This window comes from Humulus lupulus, chromosome 8, assembly GCF_963169125.1.
Source record: "Humulus lupulus chromosome 8, drHumLupu1.1, whole genome shotgun sequence".
Classification (NCBI taxonomy): domain Eukaryota; kingdom Viridiplantae; phylum Streptophyta; class Magnoliopsida; order Rosales; family Cannabaceae; genus Humulus; species Humulus lupulus.
Window position 1 is genome coordinate 176,701,855 of NC_084800.1, and position 7,588 is coordinate 176,709,442.

Here is a 7,588-nt window from a genome sequence, read left to right on the forward strand (position 1 = left end):
GTGCGGGTGGTTATGATGTTGGAGGAGTGGTATTCAGCTTTAGTACGTGTCAGGGGTCTACAAAGTACTCCTACCTTGGTACTAGGTCGTACCTCCACTACTTGTTTGGTGTGGGTGTTGTCCTTGTATGCAGACACCTCTACGTGTACCCTGCACCTAGTGGATGTTTTCACCTTCCAAAGATGTGCATGTTGATCTAGCCTTTTTATGTCTTTCTAAGTATCAGATTACTTATTGACTGGAAAGGATACATATGGGAGGTAAGCTTTGCTGGTGACACCTACCCTAAAAAGTAGGGTAGGGCCTCGTCAGCGAGGCTCATATTTCAAAGAGGCTCAAGAAATGATGGCCTTGCTAGTTTGTTAAGGGGTCCAGGGTGTGAGAAGCTTCATGGGATGTTTTAGGCTTGAGGTCGAGGTGTAGATGCTTATGCGCGAGACACCCTATTCGTGAGGCACTTCTTGGGGCGCAAGATGCCTCTCTCGCGAGGCACCTCCTGGGGTGCGAGACGCCCCATCTCGCATCTTGCGGGCTTCATGAGGGATAGCCTCGCATCCAAAACCGCGCCACGCGCCAAGGGTGTCGCGGGGCCATCACGCATGCCCCGTCTCACACCTTGCGGGCCTCGCGTGGGAAAGCCTCGCATTCAGAACCGCACTGCACGCCAAGGGTATCACGGGGCACGCATGCCCATCTCGCACTGTACGAGCCTCGCGAGGGACAGCCTCATATCCAGAACCACGCTGCGCACCAAGGGTGTCGCGATGACAGCCTCGCATCCAGAACCATCTGGCACTTCCTGGGGCGCGAGACGCCTCTCTCGCGAGGCATTTCCTGGGGCACGAGACGCCTCTCTCGCAAGGCACCCTCTGAGGTGCGAGGCCACTACTCTTGCGAGGCGCCTCCTTCTCTCTCAAGGCACTACCCTTGATACGAGGCCACAACCCTCACGAGGTACAAGGGGTAGGGACGGGTTTGGTTGCTTCCATCCCGAGTTTATATTTTGAGAGATACGTGGTGGGGGTCTTTTGCAAGCACAAATTTTTAGCATCATTACTTGCCCCCCAGTCTATGAGAGAGTCTTTAGGTTCTCTTGTAGACTCCAAGGTGCGATGCATTCAGGATGTTCGCGAGACTTTGAGAGCGAATGTAAGCTCATCATTGTGCTCCGCGCGTCCCAAGGGAAGTTCCAAGCTCCCTTCTTGACCATTGATCAAACCTTTGGTTCGATGGCTAAGATGAGCATGTGGTTCCTACAAATAGGTATTCATACCTTGCCTATTATTTTCACTTTACCTCTTCAGCTTGGTGGTTTTGGGATCCTTGCTCCTTTCAAGAGGTAAGGGGTTCAATCCCCCACAACCTCACTTTTGCTATCTCCTTTTTTTATATATATAATTTGAGTTTGTTTCTTGTATGCCAATATCCATGCAAGTACTTGAGGACTAAAACACCCTTTTATTTTGTTTTTGCAGACACATACTTTCGACCCTTTGCTTTTCTTCGACCGCGATGGTTCTTTTGACCCTTGGCCTCCTTTCGACCACGACAGCGCTCAATTTTACTTACTTGAGGTATACTTTCTTTCCCTCTTATGTTCACTGGGTCTAAATTAACACCACTCAGGATGGGTTGCTTGGTTCGGAGCTCGTTGTGAGTTAATCCATTTACATGCCCTTGTTTATACCCCGTAGTTGGTCATTTAGAGCGCTTGTGCCTAGAGGTTTTGAGCCCATTCCTTTGTATTTTGTAGCAATCTTCTCATTTACACGTGCACCCTAATTACCTACGAGACAAGGTCCCATGGCATGTGAGGGATCATCTGGTGCTCCTCCAGGGGTCGAGTTTGTAGACTTATCTTCAGACTCAGAGTCCCCCAAAGACAACCCTTACTAAGACTATGACACTTTGAGGCAGGCCCGTATACATCATCTTGAGCATATGGCTGAACTTAGGCGTAAAATCTGGGTGGTGGAGAGCAAAATAGACTCAGTTCTGAGGGGCGATGAAGTTTCTTTCCCCCTTGACCTTAGCGACCATATAGCGAACCTTAGGACGACCCTTTTAGATCTGCTGATGGAGTTGGAGTTCATGGAGGGAAATCTCCCGCCTGAACCTCCTGCCCCATTTTCCCCTTATGATGGTCATAAGGTCATCTCGGGTTCCCCTCAACCCTTGTTTTTGATCCACCCTTTCTTAGCGTTCTCACACTCAGCGCCTTGGTGGAAGACCCTTGCTAGGAAGAAAAAATGGAGGGTAAAGTGCCATGTTTCTACCTCACCTTTTTCTTTTGGTTTTGCAGATATGGCAAAGAGGGTACGGTGATAGGTGGCTCCCGAGGCGCAAGATTCAGGTCCTTTACTAGCATCCTCCATTGTGTCCAACGTGTCGGAGAACCGACTGTTGGCGCTATCTATGAAATATCGCATTGGCGAGGAATACCAATTGTTTGTTCCTTCCAACACCTGTTGAGCCGATAATCCCCCTCAGGGGTGCTTGGCCATGAGCGATCATATCCTGAAAATGGGTGGGACCATTCCTCTGCACCCGTTTTTTGTTGTGATACTTAATCGTTTTGACTTTGCTCCGCTCCAAATGGCACCAAACAGCTGGTTGAGCATAAGTTGCCTATACATGGCATTCATTGAGCTCAACCAGCGCGCTCCTACGGCTCGGGAGGTGCACTTAATGTACAACCTCATGCCAACCCCCAAATCCAAAGGCTTTTATTTCTTACAGAAGGTCAACTCGCAGGTTTCCCTCATAGAGGGTTTTGTTTCAAACCTGAGATCCTAGAAGCAGGACTTTTTCTTCGTAAAAGGTCCCCTCTACGTACGTGAACGCTTTCGCTCGTCCCCAAGTAAGTGCTTCAAGCTTGTCGTCCTTTTGCTTTGAATTTGTCATTCTGAAACTTATGCTTATATTTACCATTGTGTTGATTGTTCAGAGGAGTTCGATGACCTTGATATTCCCCGGTAGGAGGCATCGCCAGTGGACAAAATCCTCAATGCCGAACCCGCCCTGAAAATGGCTGCTCACCTCTTCACTGTGGCAAACTTGAATCACTACAACTTGTCCGCGGTTTCGGATCCTGATGGGTCATGGCACATTTCTAAGTGAAGGAAGAAGGCACCTCTAGTTGAGCATCACTCTGATGGAGGCGATGCGGAGTGGGTGCCCGAGGAGGTTTCCCCAGAACACAGGTGACCTCGCTGATCATCTCTGTCTCCTAGGGGGTGCCCTCCTTTGGCCCCTATGGACCATGACATGGCCTCTCACTCCCACGATCAATAGGTCATGTCGAGGGGCTTTGTCTGTCCCTTTTCTGAGGACTACGATGCTCTCCCTCAATCTTGGTTCGTCAGGGGATCATTTTCCTGATATTCCTGCGCCCCCTCCTCCTTCTGTGAGCGAGTCATCTGTCCCTACCCAACTAGGCACCCCTGACTCAGAGGGGGCACCTTGGGTGGGTCGTATGGTGACCTCTTATGGGCAACGGTATACCCGGGTTGCCGAGGGTCCTCCTGAGACTGATTGGATAAATCTCAGGAATTTTGCCATGTCAGAGCTTGGGGAGACTCTTATGCGCTCCACCACTTGGGTGAGTTCATGCGTCTTATATTGGCCTTACCCCTTTTTTTTCTGCTTATCATCATGATTATTATTTTTCTTGTGTATACTTATACCGTGGCCCAACGCTTTGCTGACTCGGCGCAGGACCTCTCCTCGTAGAATGTCGAAAGGGACTGTCTAACGGTCAAGGTTCAGGGGCTCGAGAGGGAACTTACTGAAACCAATCTTAAGCTTGAGAAGGCCCTGGCGAAGGCCTCTTAATCATTGAAAAAGAAGAAGAGGGTGAATGCCAAGGTTGTGATGCTGCAGGAGAAGGTTGCTCGCCTATAGGCGATCTTGGTGGAGCAGAAGCTAAGGTCGCAACGTTGCAAGAGAGGGTCATTCTCCTGGAGGCGAATTTGGCTAAAATCGAGTACAAATCCATAGAGCGCGCCCTTTATGGAATGTGGAGGCAAAATCTTAACTTCGATTTCTCCTCCTTTGGTGAGCAGGCTGTTGCCAGGATGGCTGAGTATGAATGCCTGCGGCAAGAGGCCCTAAGATTCTGCTTCTACGATCTTATCATTTAATTCGATTTGGTTGTATGCACATTTGAGCTTATCATTCAAATTTTTTTTTTGTTGGAACTTTTATTAGTCCCGTGACATTATCGCGACTCCTTTTTTTTGTATATATATGTGATTATTTGCTTTTGTTCCTCTATGTTTGAGGTCCTTTTGAACCCGCAAAATGGGGTTCGATAGGTTCTCTTTTTTATATATACTTTTTTATTTATCAGGCTTGAGGTCCTTTGGAGCCCATATGAAGGGGTTCGATAGGTCTCTCTTTAGTTCCTCTTGATTGTATCTATACCTCTGGTGGAAGCATTTGCCTTTACTAGGAGGTCCTTTTTCTCTCTTTTTTTGTAGGACCTTTTGACTTCCCTAATGTTCATAAGGGTAGCTAATCCTTGTGAACTTAAGCGATGTCTTGCTAGGTCTTCTTCTTTATTCATAAGGGGTCTTTTTAGGATCCTCTTCTTTGCTATATACTCTGCCCCCCAAGTGGTTGGCGAGATTTATCTCGGCAGGCACTTTGATCATTCCATTCACGTATTTTGATAATCATTTTTCTTAAACAAGAAATTTTACTACATATTCATCTAATGTCACATCATAATCATTGGAAACAGGTGAAGTACATGATAACTTAATGTGACTTCATTCTTACTACATATTCACAAGTCCAAGTTAAACTTATAGCTATTACATTTAACTTGCACGTTAGACAGAACAATAACATTCGTGCCCCAACAAGGAGGTCTTACTGATAATATTTCTTTAAATGTTCTATGTTCCACGATCTAGGTACCATGGCATCATCCAAGCGTGCAAGCTTGTAGGTGTTAGGGGGCACAACCTGGGCAACTTGGTAGGGCCCTTCCCAGCTTGCCCCTAACACACCCGCGCTCAGGTCTCAAGTGTTGGGTAGGACTTTCTGTAACACGAGGTCTCCAACTCTGAATGCCCTCTCTCGCACCCTTGAATTATAGTATCTTGTGGCTCGTTGCTGATATGATGCTAGCCTCAGTTGTGCCCTTTCTCTCCTTGCTTCCAACAGGTCCAAATTCCCAGCTAATGCTGCGATATTAGCGTGGTCATCATATGCTTGTATACGGATGGAGTTAATCTTCATTTCTATTGGAAGGACAGCCTCACAACCATAGGCTAAGGCGAAAGGCGTCTCTCCAGTGGTGGAACGAGGTGTGGTCCTGTAGGCCCAAAGCACATTGGGAAGTTCTTTGACCTAGGCTGTAACGCCCTGGCTACCCCAAAACAGTTACGGTGAACGGTGAACCGGAAATTTGACTCGTTACCCGAGTCCTTTGGTTAAAAACGTGATCTAAGTGTTACTACCAGGTTAAGGTGAAAACCAGTAAAAGGAAAGGGTACTTTTCATTAAGTAAATACACTGCTCATGAGCCTTTTTAAAACGTTTACAAGTAGTTCATGTTACAAAAGAGTTGCTACAGTTCATATATACAATCCCCGCCGGCCTAAGCGGCAAAAATAGGGTAAACCCCTAGTCCCTCTGAGAACTCCTTGACCGTGGCAGTCAAGCGGCCCTGTATGTACATTACATCGCCCAAGCTCTCCACTCAAGGCTGGCCAAGCTTTTCCTTTCCTTTACCTGCACCACAAAGCACCCATGAGCCGGGGCCCAGCAAGAAAACACAATATAGCATGATATAATATCAACAATAATCATAGTTATTCCCTCAGGACTATCAGTCCAACAAATAGGTGACAATAGCCAAAAGTCACAATAATGAGCATCGCTCCCTCTAGCCATGTGACGATATGGTCACCAGGGCTTAATCGATAAGTGTTTCATTTATAAGTTTGTTTAGGACAGGTGCAAGGTGACTAGTCACCAACATAACCTTCCTCACGACTCTATAGTCGAAACTATGGACAACGACCCTTAGCCTTGTGACAAACGGTCACCGGGGTCATATACCTTGGCTATAATCATCTGGTCGTAGACCAGGCAAGCGCTTATAAGTTTCTCGACCCTAGGGTCGGTCAGGCATTAATGCTATAGAGCCATTCAATGCATGATTCTCGACTTTAGAGTCGGTCCCTGACTAGTCAGTGTCTCAAGCAGGTAATCAGCATTCACTAGCACTTAATATGCAATCCATGTCTACATATATCAACCAGCATGCCTCAAATGTCAAATCATACATGCCATATACCTGTACAGGGTGCAACTATATTCATACACTGTTTTCTTACCTCTGGTTCGAGTGAGTATTATAATATGAACGACCCCTGAAAACGATCAACCTTTAAATTCCTCGACGGTCACCTGGTCATAACCAAAATATAGGATTCATCAATAAAAATGATAACCAAGGGTTCCCAAACCAAATCCCAGCCCCCGAGACATCAAATACTACCCAACCGGGTACTAGGTCCAACCCCGAGGCCTATGGTTTGAATCCCCAAGCTAAAAACCTTATTTTAGCAAAATTGGCTCTAAGGGCTGTGGCCCTCCCTGCTTTTGCGCCGCGGCGCGCCTCCAGACAGAGAGGCTCCCTGCCTGCCAAACGCCAAGGGCCGCGGCGCTCCCCTGCTGCGCCGCGGCGCCCAGCCCAGAATGGCTAAGTCGGCCACACGAACCAGTTTTCTCCCTGTGCATTTTTCCTCTCAAACCAGTCCCTCAAACCATCTTAAAACCTTCTCCAAACATGTAATTGAACCCCCAAACCTTACCTATAACACCTCCTCACCAAAACCCAATCATCTAACACCAAAAACTCCCTTTAATCCTCACTCCCCACATCAAAATCCATGAGTTAAAAACCAGAACGAAAACAGAGTACTAACTGAAATTAATGGCCAAAACTCATCTTGAGACTAGCTTAAACCTCCCACACAGGCTCACACAAGTGCTCCAACCCAGCCTTGAGTTCCTCTAGCTTGAATTATCACCAAGAACACAAAACTCTCAAAGAAGCAATGAAGAAGAGGAAGCTATGGGAAGGTACGGGAAGAGAAGAGTCTAACCTCTGTTTTTCTCTGTTTTATTCCACAGCCTTCAGCCACTAAACCTTATATATATCCTCCCCTAAAAAGACCAAAATGCCCTTGTGACATCTAAAGCCTTTCAAACTACTCTAGGGGTAAAATTGGTACTTCTAGTTTAACCCGTTAATTATAATTAACGCTTCCCATTTCCCGCTAATCTCAATATCCTCAAACTCCAATATTTCATAACCCGTTACCCTAAAATCCCCGGTAACGCGATAGCCTTTAATATCACCCCGAGACTCACCCCGAGCCCCGAGCTCAAACCTGTTATGACCAAACCGATAATCACGTTTAACGATCGCCTCATGTCGGAATACTCGAACCAATCCACATTATAATGTGGTCTCACAATATATCATTATCACACATACAAATATACAATTATACCCTCAACGGGCCAAATTACCATAATACCCCTGTAAACAAATGTGGACTCACAA